The sequence below is a fragment of the Rhopalosiphum maidis genome, chromosome 2 (genome assembly GCF_003676215.2).
Source record: "Rhopalosiphum maidis isolate BTI-1 chromosome 2, ASM367621v3, whole genome shotgun sequence".
Lineage (NCBI taxonomy): Eukaryota > Metazoa > Arthropoda > Insecta > Hemiptera > Aphididae > Rhopalosiphum > Rhopalosiphum maidis.
In genome coordinates, this window is record NC_040878.1 from 56430002 (window position 1) to 56446537 (window position 16536).

The following is a 16536-nucleotide window of genomic DNA, read 5'->3' on the forward strand; positions in this document are numbered from 1 at the left end:
AACTCACGCTAACTGATCGAATTCAATAATTATTTTCGTTAAACGTGATTAAAGTATAATATAAACCAATCATGATCACCGGCATCGACATACGCTCTTTGTTATAGTATAACCCGCATTTTATAAGTTTTAAGCTCGTTTTAATACAATCACTGCTGTTTGCGTGTAATTAATGATTAAACTAATTAGTCCGTTCTGATGATAAATTCAATAATAGTTTTTGTATATTTAAATATAAGAACCAAAATGTCAAAACGCTACTCAAATTCAGGGCCGGATTTAGTTTTTTTCAGCGACAAGCGCAAGAATTATTTTGGCAATCCTCGGTCTTAAACGTTTTAACAGGCAGATTTATATTGAATCGCACTGCAAAAATGTTTATTTTTTATTTTTCTCTACCTAGAAATTAGTGTCACCACCGTTTGATCAAATTATAATTTTAACACCTCTCACGCGTCCTTCCTAATTTGGCGATTCGTGTCGTCACATGCGTCAATCGTATCTAAAACTGACCCTAAGTGAAATCGAATTTCCTATACTTTTTTTCTTTCAATTTTTTACCAATCACAACTAAATTAACCCCGCAAACAACAACAACGACGACGACAACGATCGCGGCATCTCTATTGTTTGGTATTATAGATAAGCATGAACATTATTTATTCTTTACGTCCTGCGTTCAGTGATACAATCGGCAGTGGTAGCGCCAGATATTTTTTTACATGGGGAGAAGGGCGATACCGGGTGAAAATGTTTTCTGGTGAGGCATTTATGTAAGGCTACTCGATCACCCATTAATTTGTTTATACCATATTTTCAGGAAAGTATTACTAAAAATATTTTGGGTTTTCTAAATAAATAATCAATAAATATACCTAGTTTATTATTATAAAAAATGTACTACAGTAAAACTTCAAATTTCCTCCGTTTAATTTTATTTGTATGTAACAATACATAATTTTTTTTTAAATGTATGAGATTTTAGAAAGTGTGACGTTAGTATTAACTTTATTATTTCTAAATGAGCAAAAAAAAGCATATTTTATTTGAATACAACAGTCAAACTTAAAATAATATAACTTAAGACTAAAAACTCTTTAAAGTAATTAATACCATTTTATATATTAATAATTATTTACAATTTATTTATTTTTTTTACATATTTTTAGCATTAAATTATAGGGGGAGACAATGTAGAGGTAAAATAAAATACTATAAAAAATGCACGAAAAACCACAGATAATAATATCTTACTTTTAAGTGTTATAATACGTCAATCCTCTCTAATATTATAGGTTATAACTAGGGCTCAGGACTTCTAGGAGTTTGCATGTTTTTAAATAATCATTAAAAACATAGCTACTTAGCTGCTAACCTATTTATGTCTTACTTAATATAGAAATTTGTTTCATAACAATACGAGTTTATATTTAAAATTTATAGTTGCATATTTTGTATATTTGATCATTTTTCATTTATAAGTGCATATTTGACTATATTTCATTTTATAAGTGTATATTTGACATTTATTTATAAGGATGGGTAAGTTTGTAATTACCAACTTAAAAAAATATCTAATAGTTTACTGTAATGCTCAAAGTAATTAGTACTATATTAAAAATATACAAATGTATTCAATTTAAATTGTTTTTTAAAAAATTAAAAAATTTTGTCTTATACTAAAACTCAATATAAGATGAAAACAAATCTACAAAAAAAGAAAATAATTATCTCAGATAATTAATCAAATTAATCTATATAATCAAATTTATCTATATATGTATCATATTATCTACAATTATTATTATTATTTATTACAAATATACTTTTTTTAAATGCATAATTTAATATCTTATTTAGTGATTCTTTATGTTATAAATACATACGTATTTTAAGGTTTTTAGGGCATGAAGTCCCTAGCCCTAGTTATACACAAAATCGGACTTCTTAACACAAACTGTTTATATTGTACGTTTGTAGCGGGTGTGGCTTCGTCATGAAACACCGTAATCGAGTGTCTCCGGCAGAACGCGGAACGACGCGTGGGCGATGAGGCGAGTAGGAAAAAAACCTGCTCATTCGGTTGGACCAAAAGCAATCGCGTGACGGCCACGACAAATAAAAATATTCGCACGGTGCAATTAAATTAGTAAGACTCGGCTGACGCATTAAAATGTACAATAACTTTTATTAATTTCATGTCGCAGCGAAGCGCAGTGTTTGTGGTCGTAGCTGATGTTGTGAGTGTTCGTTTACGACCTGGACACGATGTATAATAGTGCTGTACATTATTGGTACTATAGTGGCGTACACCTTTTTTTTAATTTTAATTTATCTGCACATTTTTAAGAGTCATGACCACATGCAAGCCGTTTGTAGAAAATCAGCAAAAAAAAAAAAAAGGTTACCCTTTCTATAGTTATTTTGCGTTTGCCAAATAACTATAATCATACGGTCCCGGTAACCTCACGCGTACCTGTTTTGTGATTAAAGTGAAAAAATAGATAAAATAGATATTAAAAACACTACGAATGCTAATCCTTCCGTGTGTAATAATTACACGAATGTAATTTAATTTTAGTCTCTGATAATATCCAATAGTTATTAGTAACTTTGGATTTAGTATTATAAAAATATTATAGTTGCTCAAATAACTTGACACAAAAACGAAATACCTAATAAATATATATATATATATAAATTATAAAATGTTTGTTGTAAATTTTAATAAAAATAAAAATTGTTGTGTTTATTTATAATAAATTTTCTACATAGAAACAGATACCTACACACGATTAATACAATTTTTCGCATACCGATTTCTTGATTGTACATTTAATCAAAAACTCATCATCATCTAATTTTGACGTACATAATAATATGACGATCAGAAGATTTATTTCTATTTTTTTCATCTCATCGTTTCACGTAAACACAATATTATACACTAAAAGCAAATTTACAATTGTTATAGAAATAGCAATCCTTAAAATAATTCGTCAGACGTGATGGGTTTACCATTTATGTTATTGTGTTGAAACAAAAGCATTAACATATTTGGTTTGACGTATTATAATAATTGTTTCAGGAACACAATGGAAAAATCTCTACTGAGAATTGGTTTTGCAAACTAATTTATAACACAACTATAGTAAAACTTTTAGCAGTAAAATGTCGACATGTGGCCCACCCTAATCAGTGGAATATCATGTATGGTGTACGCGTGTAATATAATATGACTGTTCAATACCTACGAGTTGCGACACTACTGTTATAGTTTGTTTGTTTGGTTTTTTTTTCGATTTTGTTAACTTGTAAGATATAGAAAATAGCGGATAAATGTATTGTTTATACAAGTCTGAAATATCATAACTAGAATAATATAATACGATCATGTAATACTATGTCTTACTAAATTATACGTAACTTATTAAATGTAACCTTTAATTTAAATTCTAAAGTAATGTATATGTTATGATTGTAAGAGACAGATGTATTAAGTTAATTTGTAATTTAACGTCAAATATTATGTTTACTTCTACACATATACATTGTTATGTACATACATGAATATAATATTTTTAACAATGAATTACATTATAGAGTATCTAAAATCATATATAACACAATTTACTATAAGTAAATCAGTTGTTACATTTGTTATATTATTTAGGTACATTTTTAATGTACAGTGAAACATATTATAATTATTAATCAAAACAATTACGTAGCATCTCAGTTGCATTAATTGTCTTAGAATCTGTACGTCTCATTTGAAATTATTCATTTGGTTTTAGCATTGAAAAATAGTCACAACGCAAATATGATTATATGTATTATGTCTTGTAAATTGAAGATATTAAACTCCTGCAGCATTTAAAGTTAATAATACTAATGTAGAATACCGATGAAGTCATATTATATCGGACCAGTAAGGATCAGTTTTTTAACCAATGTACAATCGTGTCCAATGTCTATCATATAATTTTACTTATATATATATAAATATAAATAATGCGTGGCCTTTAACTATTGATACGTTTTATTTTAATGGTAGTGTTTGGTTATTTTCTTTTTTTCCGATGTTCAAATAAATTTTCTAACCCTATTTGTAACCATAAATTTCAACATACCCAGTAAATTATTTAATTATATCAAAAATTTAAAACACATTATCATAGGCCATATACTCATATTAAAGTGAAAAAAAAATTAAAAAATTATGAAAATTGTTTAATGTGTCCATTAGGGAAAATTACATACAACGGTTCCATTACAATTCACATCCCTCTACATAGCGTATAAATAACTAACAGTAATGTATTCTGTTACTGTACAGTGTAAATCGGAAAGAGACTGTGTTAGTAAACTAATAGACTATTAAATATAGTATTAAAGAATACTAAATTATGTACATACTATAGTTATTAAAAATTTAACTAACATCGATCATTTTTTTAATTGATTTATTTTACATAGTACATGGTTAATAAAGTTAACAACATACGTATATAAAAGACATGAGAATATGCTCAGTTAAAACTTTAACAAAACATTAAGCTAAATCAAAAATACAAGATTTACTCAACAGAAAAAAAAATGTGAACAAAAAAAATCAACCAAGTATATAAACATCTTTCTAAAATAATGTTTATTTATTTGTATATATTTTCAATACGAAATCGTCATTTTTTATTTAAGTTAAAGCTATACAATATTTATATAAACGTAGGAGGCAAATGTACCTGTTTGAATATTTAACAAAATAAACTCGATCGTAATATATTTGATTCGTTACAGCTTAATAAGAATGAAACGATTTTGTCTTTTATAAAAAATATTCAAATTTTAGCGCATATTTATGCAATCTTGTACTTTATAAAATTTTAATTAAAGCTAGCAAATAAAATGCTATTTTTGTCAATATTGAACAACTGAATAAAATGTAAATCATTCTACAAGCAGCGTGAAAGATGAAACTATAATCATGAGTATCTGATAAATTCTAATCTTAATAACCTTTTTATTTTGAGATCTGATAATGCTCTAAAAAAAAAGTTGGATTAAATACTTAACACAATCAAACGAACGTATAACTGCTTATTTTTGAATAAATATAACTTAAGAAGTCTAATGAATTTAGGCCTATTTTACTAGATACAAATAATTAAATACATTAACGTCTAAAATTGATATATTTATCGAGGGAATTTTTAGATATGTTTTTCATGAAAGCTTGTAATTTATAATAGAGAGCAGATATTAGAAAACTATTACTGTTGACACAATATAATTACAGTCAAAACATAAGATCGATATTAAACTGAGAAAAAAAGAACCACTAGACCTATTAATGTAAACATTTTAATTATTTTTCGAAAAAAACAAATGTTTATAATTGCTTTAATGGTTTTTATAGTTATTGGTATTAAAATGGATTTAAATAAAACAGTGTATTTGGTACATATTATATAAACAGTTATTTTATTAAAATATTAATAATTATATTTGGTGTGTAGAATATTTGAAAATATAATTAGATTTTATGGTAAAATAAATGTGTGAGTAACAAGAAAAAATGTAATGAATACCAATAATATTTAAAACATACCAAAATTACCATTACAGAATTTCCTTTTTCCAAACACTTTTTTATGAATCTTTTATAAAATTATTACTTTTTTTTACCTCGTAACAAATTTCCGCCTTGATATTTTTTTAATGTTTCACCAAGTGTAATGTAGAATTAGTAAAATGATACCTCAAGTTGTATACAATTAAAATCATTTTATACTCGTAGTCTTATAGATTTATTTTGTTTCATATTTCAAAAACTTGTATTTTAAATGATTATTAAATTATAATTTATACATACAATGTCCTAAAATTATTAACCAAAGTGTGTATGTTTTCTCGCGAAGTTAAGCAATTTAAAATATTGATAATAATAGATATATTCAAAAAACAATACTATTTTTGTATATTTCATTATAATGAATGATGTGTTATAATTTAGGTAAATATATCATATAGCTGTAACATTTGAATCATAATATTATATATTCACTACAAATCAACAAACTAAAAAAATCAATACATTTAAATAGATTCATTGACTCGTATTCTAATCGTAACATGGAAAAAACTAAGTTTTTCAAACAACAACCCCCCTTTTTAATACTATAAACTATTTAGGTTAAATTAAAAAAAGCATTTACTATATAAAAATTGAAATTTTTAAAATATGTTTATGAGTTATTTAACTTTGTATCTAAGGTTAATAGGATAATACAATTCTTAATAATATTAAATTGGACTTAAATTTTTTAGTAATTAATATTTATAATTCATAAATATTGTCTATGTGTAATAAATACTAGATCCCATATCATATCTATTTTTAATTTTTATAAAACCATTTTTAAGGACTTTTATCCTTGGCTAAAATTTTGAATTAGGTGCATAAAAATGTATAAAAATATCGAATAAATAATTTACATTTAAAAGGGGGTTCTAAATTAAAAAAACAGAAGATTGTATCACTACAGGATAATCATTAAATAATACACAAAATCAAGAGTTTAAAAAAAAATGATCTTTGTAGCTATTTAAAAAAATTCAAAAATCAGAATTTAAATAAATTCATTTTAAATGAAAAAAATAAGATGAATATGCTTTGTAAATTATTCTGTATAATTTAATGTGCCACAGTAAATTAGTATTTAAATGTAACGTTGTATTTTACTAACTAACTGATTTTTTTTTTTTTTTTGTAAAGATATTTAGAATATTTTCTTATATAAATTGGAATTAAAGTCTTTTGCGTCTTCCGGTATATTGCCAATCAGTATGTAATACACTTGGTTTTTTTACCGTCTTGTATATTATTTTTATTTTTATAATAACGGTGTTATACAAAATACAAGTCATTACCAAAAAATAAAACAAAGAAAAACTTTTCAGACACTTTAAATTACAATTTTCACTTGATAAACTCGTCGAAATATTATATTCCATTACATCATTATGTGTAATAATAACACGATAAAAATATCGAAAACGTTATATTTTACATTAAAATCACGTCGTAACGTCTCATTTGTGACATACATTTTGACAAGTTTACATGATATAATGTATAACAATATACTATAAAATTGTACGGAAAATATGTGTGTGGTGTATCGCGGTGTAATAATATAACGCAGCACTTTGAATATGTTAGAACAGACCAGTATATTATTATACATAGTGGTTCGCGTACACGTCGTCATTATTTAACGATACAAACGCCCCACAAGTATATATATTGTCCGATTTTTTTCGCGTATTGAACAACGAAAAACACGTTTCAGATAGATCTTGTAAAATGTATTGGGCCCGCCAAAACACAATAATAATATTATGACGTATTAATTATGCTATAATAATAGAGAATATATCGCTATAGTTCAGACTCTTATTCCGAGTACAAAAATGCATTTCACTTGAAAAATATTATTTTTTGTTTTTCGTAACTTGCACTAGTCCGTGTACAATTCTTCCGTTCTGGATAATTGTGTATTAATTTCTGTTAAAATAATATTACTACTTATCTTCGATATTGAGATATTTCAGACGCCTTCTGATGTTTCTCTATCGCATATTATAATATTGCACTTATAATTCGAAAGTCTAACCAATTTGATAATATTATTTTTACACAATAATTGGATTTTGATATCATTGGAACATGACACTAATGATAGCATTTATTCTTTTTAATTATTATTGATTGAAAACATACATTTTTACATACATATCCCGAACCTTAATATCTTATGAAGTACTTAATGAGAAAAATTTTGGATCAATTTTTTTAAACTACTCCCGTGACATTACTTTGACCATTGAAACTTTAAATACTTACTAATTAATTTATTAACTACTATTTAAAATTATGCATAAAAATCGCTCTGGATTGTGAACAAACAAATCACGTCTCTCTCCTATTATACTGTGCAATACTTTTTGAATATTTTTTTTTTTTAATCTTAATCTAATTCAAAATTCAAACGATAAATTTCTTGGTTATAAAAATGTTTATACTAAGGATTATTAGTCCTTAAAAATGGTTTTATTAAAGTATAAAAGTTTAGATTTAGCATTTATTATTATTATACTTTAACTATTTATAAAATTATTAATATTAATATATTAATATCAACCGCTAAAATATCGTTTCTTCTTAGTCTCGTAACCCCCCAAAAAGGTATACAATATGGTCAATCTCATATTCTTTACATCTTTCAAACCTATTTTAATAATATTCTCATGAAACTATTATCCCTTAGTATGCAAACATAAATAATTTAAAAACTGCTTGTTTGAATTTTGAATTTGATACAATAACATATTCAGAAAAAACATTCACTAAAGAATTTACAGTAGAAAAGAGATTTCAATAGAAACAATAAAGTTTAAATTTCAATAAATCAGACTTTCCTTAAATAGTACAAAAAAATCTCAAGAATTTTAAAATATTATTTGCGTGTATAATATGTAACATTTCAAAAAACGTAAATTTTGAATAACTGTGTTATTGAAGACTAAAAGGAGTGAGAGTGCTTGGTGAATTCTTCTGAAAATATGTTCACTTTAAAATATAAATAAGATGTCGACAGTTAGGACAGTAAACCCAATAAAAATAATCCGTACAGTTGACAAAATTCGATGTAAAAATGACAGAATCATTTTGAACATTTAATCGCACTTATGAAATAAACGTGTCGTGCGCACGTTTATCTAAGTCCTAAGCCCCTGCACATCTATCATATACTATCAACAACAACAATATTAGCAATGTTATAGAAAGTAGATGAATAACTTGGAGTCACAATATATGGTGCTCAATGTAAATCGTCTAAACGGGTTTTTACGATTTTTACAAACAAAAAAATAATAGATTCTAATTTTTTAACATACATTACAATTCAAGTACAATATTTTTCTTAATACAAAAGAAAAATAAATGAGTGGAAAATAAGTTTATTTCTGATAAATTATACTTCACTTTGTGTATTGTCTTTTGTATATATAAATAAAATCAACATTCTGCATGCAGGTTTTTTGGAACAACAAAAGATGAAAATAAATTTCAACAGTAATTATTATTATAACGGATTAAACAAATTCGATTATTGTTAAATAGCTTTAAATTAATATCATATCATATGACAAATACAAAAACTCAATTGTCTCATTAATTATATAAAAACATAAGTAAATAGGTTTTCAATTATTGTCATAAATTGATAAAAAAAATGTTATTTATTAATTGAACAGACTGAATACAATACATAATCAAAATAAATGTAATAATAAAAATAAAATAAACAACTATTCGGTCTACAATTCATACAATTTTCTATTGTAGTTTTAAATTACATGAAAATAATATAACGTTTTAAAAACTTGGTTAACATTAAAATGGTCGAGGTATTGATATTGAAAAGAAAGAAAGAAGGTAACTGTTTAATATAATAATACACATAAAAGTTTCAAATCCTCATTAAAAATATTTTTGAGTTATAACCAAATAACTGAAATTGTTATACTTTGGTTAAATACCAAAATCCATTAAAATTTGAGCTTAAAATTGTTCTATAAAAATAAAAATGTTCATGTATTTTTAATATTTATTGGTTCCAGTATTAAATAGTATTAAAAAACGTTATATTCAATGTTCACATCTATAGTAAAATTAAAAATGTTATGAATTTTCACGATGTTGTCAAAATTGTAACTTCAAATGACTTTATATTTTCAATATTTTTCAATTAATATAATACTATGAATAACTTATGAGGAATCTAGAATTGAATATTCAAAATTATTTACCAAGTAAAAATTGAAATTATTATCAAAATGTATTGAAAAAAAGTGTAAATTTTCAAATGTGTATAAATAAGCAAAGAAATTTCGATAATAAACTCAAGATAATTTTACTTGGAGTGTTACTGCTGAGTAGCTACTCCCAAAAAGCTTTCACAGTCAACTTGTATTTCCAGCTCATATGCTTATTATAACTACTAATACAGATTGTATATATTGTAATAAATATTAAAAATAAAAGATAATTTTAGTATTTTAATATGTTTCTCTCTTTTGTTTTGTTTTTCTTGTTAATTATAAAGAATAATTGATATTTTTAACTCTTAAAAATGCCAATAAGATCCAATTTTTTACCACAAAAATGACTAAAACATTTTCCTACTATTTGTCATGTATAATACAGACACAAAACACAAAACACGCATATTATTGTTTAGATAATCAATAGGTCGCTTCATTCAGAATCTAAAACTAAGTAGGAGCTTTTTTTACATTTCATTGATATTTTTTATTTTATAATTTTAAAATTGTATCACAATATTATTGAAAACTAAACTACTTTTAACCACTTTTGTAAACGATGGGATTTAAATCAATAGAAATGCTACACACGAGTACAACTTTTAGAGGTATTTTATTGACTAATAAAATGTTAACCGATCGTCTTAACTTACAGTTAAGTACACCATTTAACCTAATGGAAGTACAGATTTCATTCTTATCGCATGTATTAAAAGTTAAATAAAAATTAAATTAGTACCTATTACAATATAATATTTTTTTTTAAATAAATATTAAATCGACGTGACAGTGTATAAAAAAAAATGTATACTTTTGAGAATGATTATAAAAATATAGTTTTAACAATTATCATTGAATTTAAACCATATTTACATCAATCGTGTTTTATTTATCATGTTTACCAAATTGTTGATGGTTTACCTTTATTTTACTTTAGACTATATCTAAAACACAGTATATTGTATTCAGTTGGCTCGAAATAAAATATGGTAACTAAAAATAATGTATAATCATTACTTATGTAAAAACGATAAGCCATAATATTGTAAACATATATTACCGAAATATTGTCGTTACTCAAAATAAGGGATAAAATATTATTCATGTTTTATCCAGTGATAAGATATTATTATGACTGTTGGATGCCTGCAGCTATGTCAAAATCAAATATATAGCTGCTATTATTATTATAAGTACATAACGAAAAATTTATCGACGTGCATATTATTTTTACCGGTTGGATAAAAAAAAGAAAATATTTTGTTTAAGATCGGTTTTATAAGACAAAAATTACAAATATTCACCTAGATAAATGTATTTACCATATACATATTATACTATAAAGTATAACTTGCATATGTATTATTCAAAAAAATAAAAAATAAGTTGTCAATTTGTCATTGTGTAATTAAATGATCGTAGTACTTTATTAATTTTATTAGAAAACAGACGGCATATTAAATTGTATTTTACGAGTAATTAAAAGATAAAGGAAAGTTGAGGAAGAAAAAAATCAGAAAACAAAGTTTCTAAAAATTATTTGAAGTTATGAATAAAAAAAACTTTTTTTTGAATTAATCTCAATATATAGTTCCGCAGTTACTATTCTACTAACTTTTAACGATAGTTTAAAAGTAACAAAAGTGGAATGACATTTTTAACTATATAATATTATTATTATTTTCTACGAAATAGCATAAGTTCGTTGTATCTCCGTTCTCTTTCTCGGACTATTGTGGTATTAGTGCTTTATAGGTATTTATTTTATAATAATTGGTTGCGATTTCGGCTTGATTTACGTTATTTAAAAATCGAAAAAAGTTATTCGAACAAATAAGAAAACAGTGAAAATTTCAAAAAATATAACGATAACGCGAACATCGCCTTACTCGTCCATGAAATTGAATAAAACAAAATAAACATCGCACTTGACAATATCACGAGATAGTACATGTCAACTTATTCTTTAAGCTAGAGTAGTCAGACATGTTATTATATTTGCCTATCGAATCCTAACGCTACGTTTAAACCAGTCAAAATATTAACCACATCTATAAGTCATTACACTGCACAAACAGCGATTCGTGTTGTTAATCGTCGACGTCGAATGTAGTGCACGCAAACCCCGTCCGTCTGAAATCGTCTGCGATGCGCTCATCCCCTATTATCATAATTCTATTTTTAGTGTTTTCTTGTCATGAGTAAGTTTCGTTAGCTTAGTGTAGTGCGTATCGAAACAATCATGCTATATGATAATGAAATTTATTAAAGCGTTTGTGTATCGCTGAAAATAATTATTATATTATCTGTTAAATCTGTATTAGGTAATTTTTGTATAATTAATAATACTATAAGTGAATAAGTTTTTTTTTTTATGATAACCGCCTAATGTGAAGTATATGTATCTATTTTTCTAAACCAAATATATTTTATTCATAAAAAAACAACACGAGACATCATTAATGTGAAAATATAGTATTATTAAATATATTCTTATACCGATGCCAAGTCAATCGGCTTCGATCAAATAATTTCAACGTCACAGAGATAATGCGCTACCACAAGGCCGTTACTGATCGTACCCCAATGTGACATGACAACCGCATATTAAAATGTAATATATTATTATGCAATAGCTTAGGGTTATTTATAAATCAGCAGAGGATTTTCAGTAATAAATAAATGGTGTAATTCACTACGCGTGCTAATCTTAATTTTTAATTTAATAATGAATTTATTATTTAAATTCTGATTTTTGGAATTTTTAAATAATAATACCTACATAGCATAGATATAATATTATTATATATAATACTTATTATAATTGAGCTATTTTTACAAATTATAAATTTATAGAATAATATGAAGATTTTTAAAATGTTAAAACTAATATTGCCTATATTATCATCTATCATGGTTATATTATACTTAGTGCACAACAACTACTCCTTCCAATTTTGATTTTGGTATGTTGAAATTTTAAAAAAATATAACTGCTGATTAATTTAAAATAAAAATGGGGCCTTTTTATTTGAAAAGCAGAAGTTTATATATGCATAGGAGTACAGGACACATGTTAAGCAATAAAAAAAAAATCTCAAGAATTTAAATATATGATTTTTAAGCATAATATTTAAAATCTCCAAAAATCAGATTTTGAATAACTGCATTATTGAAAAAAAAAGTATATAAGTATGATTGGTGAATCATCTATTGTATACCTATCCACGTATTCGACGCTATATTAAATACGTGTGTGAAATATTTTTTTAATTATAGCAGAGCAGTTCTAGATTTTTTTTTTGTCCATTCGATAAGGCGGGTCCCGTCAATACATGTCAGTCTAGTTTGTCGTCTACCTATACGTGCTGTAAAAACAATCCAATTTCGTCGTAAAATCACAACAACTGCATTATATATTTTTCGCAAAAATACTAATGTTTTATTATTTAATTTGAAATAATACCTATAATTAAGTAGGTAGCGAACGTATATGTTTCGACGACGTACTGTTTTTAGCGTGACTCCCGTACACTATAAAGCGATTATTTAATATGAACGACAACACATATTGTAATATTATACGACAAGAAAACACTAATTTCCAACGAACGGTGACGCCAAGCAGATAAAATAATACCTGCAAATAAATATAATGAGTTATCTTAAATTCAAAAAATAATGATTTTCTCTCTTTTTATCTTGAAACAAAATTATTTAGTTAGATTATTAATAACGTTTTCGACAACCATAATATTGTATTGAAAATATTACTGTGTTGCGCTGAAATATTTTTTCAAGTCTTTTTTTTATATTATTTTACTATTAATGTTAATGAGTTTTCAGTTTAAAATGTATATATATATACGCGTTATTTATTTTTTAATATTTAAGTAGCATTTAAACTCACAGATTATGACAAAAAAAGAGTAGCCATCAAATAATTAGCGAATAATCGTTATTTTTACAAGTTGGATCGACTCATATCAGAATTATTACAAAATATTACATTGATTAATAATTATTTAGACATTTAGTTTATATAATATGTTTTTAAAATAAAATATAATTACGAAAAGTAATGTTTAATGTTTTTTATCTCTTATTTGCGTTTGATATTGTTTATAATTAACTTACCTATAATATCTAACACCTATGATACTTACTAATTAAATTTGCATTTTTCATACAAAAGTTGAATATTTTTGAAAATACAATTTATAAACTAGTTCATATTATATTCACAAAATTAAACAATTATATTAGAAAAGAGACATAAATTATGTTTTAAAAGAATACATATACATTTCAAAACTTATCAACTATAGTTTAATAATATAAACATTATTTTTGTTAAAGCACTAAGCACACTCTTTATTTTTTTAAGGATTCAAGTTTACTTTTATAAAAATTAAATTTCTTATCTAAGACCTAAGTTAGGCTGCACGAAAGATTTCTTTTTAATTTCAAGTTATTCAAATATACATAATATTTTTCATATTCAATAACATTGAAAAATTAACATAAATCTAAGAATAGGATAATATGTTGGATAGTTGCAATATAAAAACTACATCATGACAAATAAAAATTCACACTCGTAATCGACGCTGTACCAGAATAAATTCTCAAACATATTTTTTCAGTAGTACCTATGTCTTTACTACAAGGCTCTTTTAATATATTTGGTTTTAATGCAATTTAATAGAGATATGGTAATAGTCATTGGGGCAATTAGAAAAATTCCAAACTTCTTTATATTGATAGCCTTTAGGTTTTTAAATGTACAAATCAACTTCGTCTTACGAGTTTTAACATTTACAAATTAAGTATTAAATCATTAACTATATCAAATGTAATATATATATATTATATAAGATATAATATATTAACTAAAAATTCTTTAAATTATACATTCAATTAAGTAAAACTGTATTTTTATGTGTATAATTTACAATAATTATTGAATTAACTTACTAAACAAAACATAGTTTTTTTATAGATTTATATGATAATTCTAGTTTAAGGTCACATCATCAAAATGTATAGTTCTTTGTAATATAATGCTCGAAAAAGCCAATTATACTTACTAGTTTATTTTTAAACTATTATAAATTTGTTTGAAACGTAATCACTAAAATGCAGACGAATTAAAACTGTATAGAAATCTGAATCATAATTCAACTAACTAATACCGTTATATCATATCCATTTGTGATTCTGGTTCATATTGAACTTTTATGATAAATATGTATTCCTAATAAGATAATTGCCAATTGGCTTTTCAAATATTACGTAACTGTCAACGTAAATTATTCCAAAACAATAAATTTTAATATTTCTTTGAAAATGTTTGTCAAATTAATAAATTATTAAATAATATAATATATTATTATTTCTTATAAAGAACGTATAATTATAGAAATCTATCATTTGTTTTTAGTTTTAATTACGTTTACAATAATTTATCTTTTAGTAAATTAAGTCGCATTAAAGTATATCAATACGTACAGATGACATATTAGTGCCGTTCAAAATTAATATGAAACACGATAGAAAATATTACTCTGATTCGTAATTTACTTATCAATCGATCCCAAATATTTATAAAAAATATTCAAATATTATATTTTCATCAATTATCTATCATTTAATCATAAATTAGCTTAAGTAATTTATGAATTAATCGTATAAAAAACGAAAACATACGTTCTCAGTAGAATACTACGCTATATAAATATTTTTATATTGATCACTTGAATTTTTAGAAAATTATTAAATATGATGTAGGTATTTAATCGTAGAATTTTATTTTTATTATTTTTTGAAAAATAGGCATTCATTATTTATATTTTATATAATATAAAATATTGCATTCATAAATTTTAAACTTTTAAGTATTTTTCAATACTTTACTATCAATTAATTATTGATACATACCTTGGTATAATATTACGGTACAGTTTATTTGAAATAATTCTCCAACAGCACGTTGAAGTCCAGTAGACGCGTTAGAGTCAACATGTGTCCGTCCTGATACTGAAGAGCACTTAAAAAGCTTAGGCGCCGGCAAACCGTAGCATACCCCAAAAAACCGTTCCACTCCCACTCGTACCATGGAAACGCTCTACGCCTGTCCCGTCGTTGAAAATAAAATAATATAATATTATAATATACCTATACAAAAATAAAAAATTTTTAACAAAACACAAAATCAAATTTATCACATATGAAATGCATTTTTAATGAGCTGTTAAGATGTTTGATCATTAAATTACTTATATAAAATTCAAAACCAAAATTACCTTGTTATAGGTAATGAGTCCGCGACACAACAAGTTATTACAAAATATTGATAAAATAATTTATATTTTTATAGAATAGAATTTTAACTATTCGATGCACTATTATTATGTAATTTGTTTATAAAAATTACATCGAAAATAAAAAAAGATTACCATAAATTATATTCATTTTTTAGTATTATGTACATTTTTTCACCATAAATTTGTAGGTAGGTACTGTCGGAGATAAGTTTTTAGTTATATAAAATAAATTATCAAAACTTACACAAAGATCGAATAGAAAATTTACATTTTGTCCATTTTGATATATTTATGTCAATTCAGCCCATGCTTGTGT

The 16536-nt window shown here is 24.6% G+C and overlaps 1 protein-coding gene across 1 annotated transcript in view; it reads right to left on the reverse strand.

Moving 5' to 3' along the window:
• LOC113551329 (calcitonin gene-related peptide type 1 receptor-like) overlaps positions 1-15921 on the reverse strand; it is a 104226-nt gene extending 88305 nt beyond the window's left edge. The window contains exon 1 of the mRNA XM_026953509.1: positions 15835-15921. The gene's annotated coding sequence lies outside the window, so the exon portion shown is untranslated. The remainder of the gene's footprint in view (positions 1-15834) is intronic.
• Between the last annotated feature and the right edge of the window lie 615 nt (positions 15922-16536).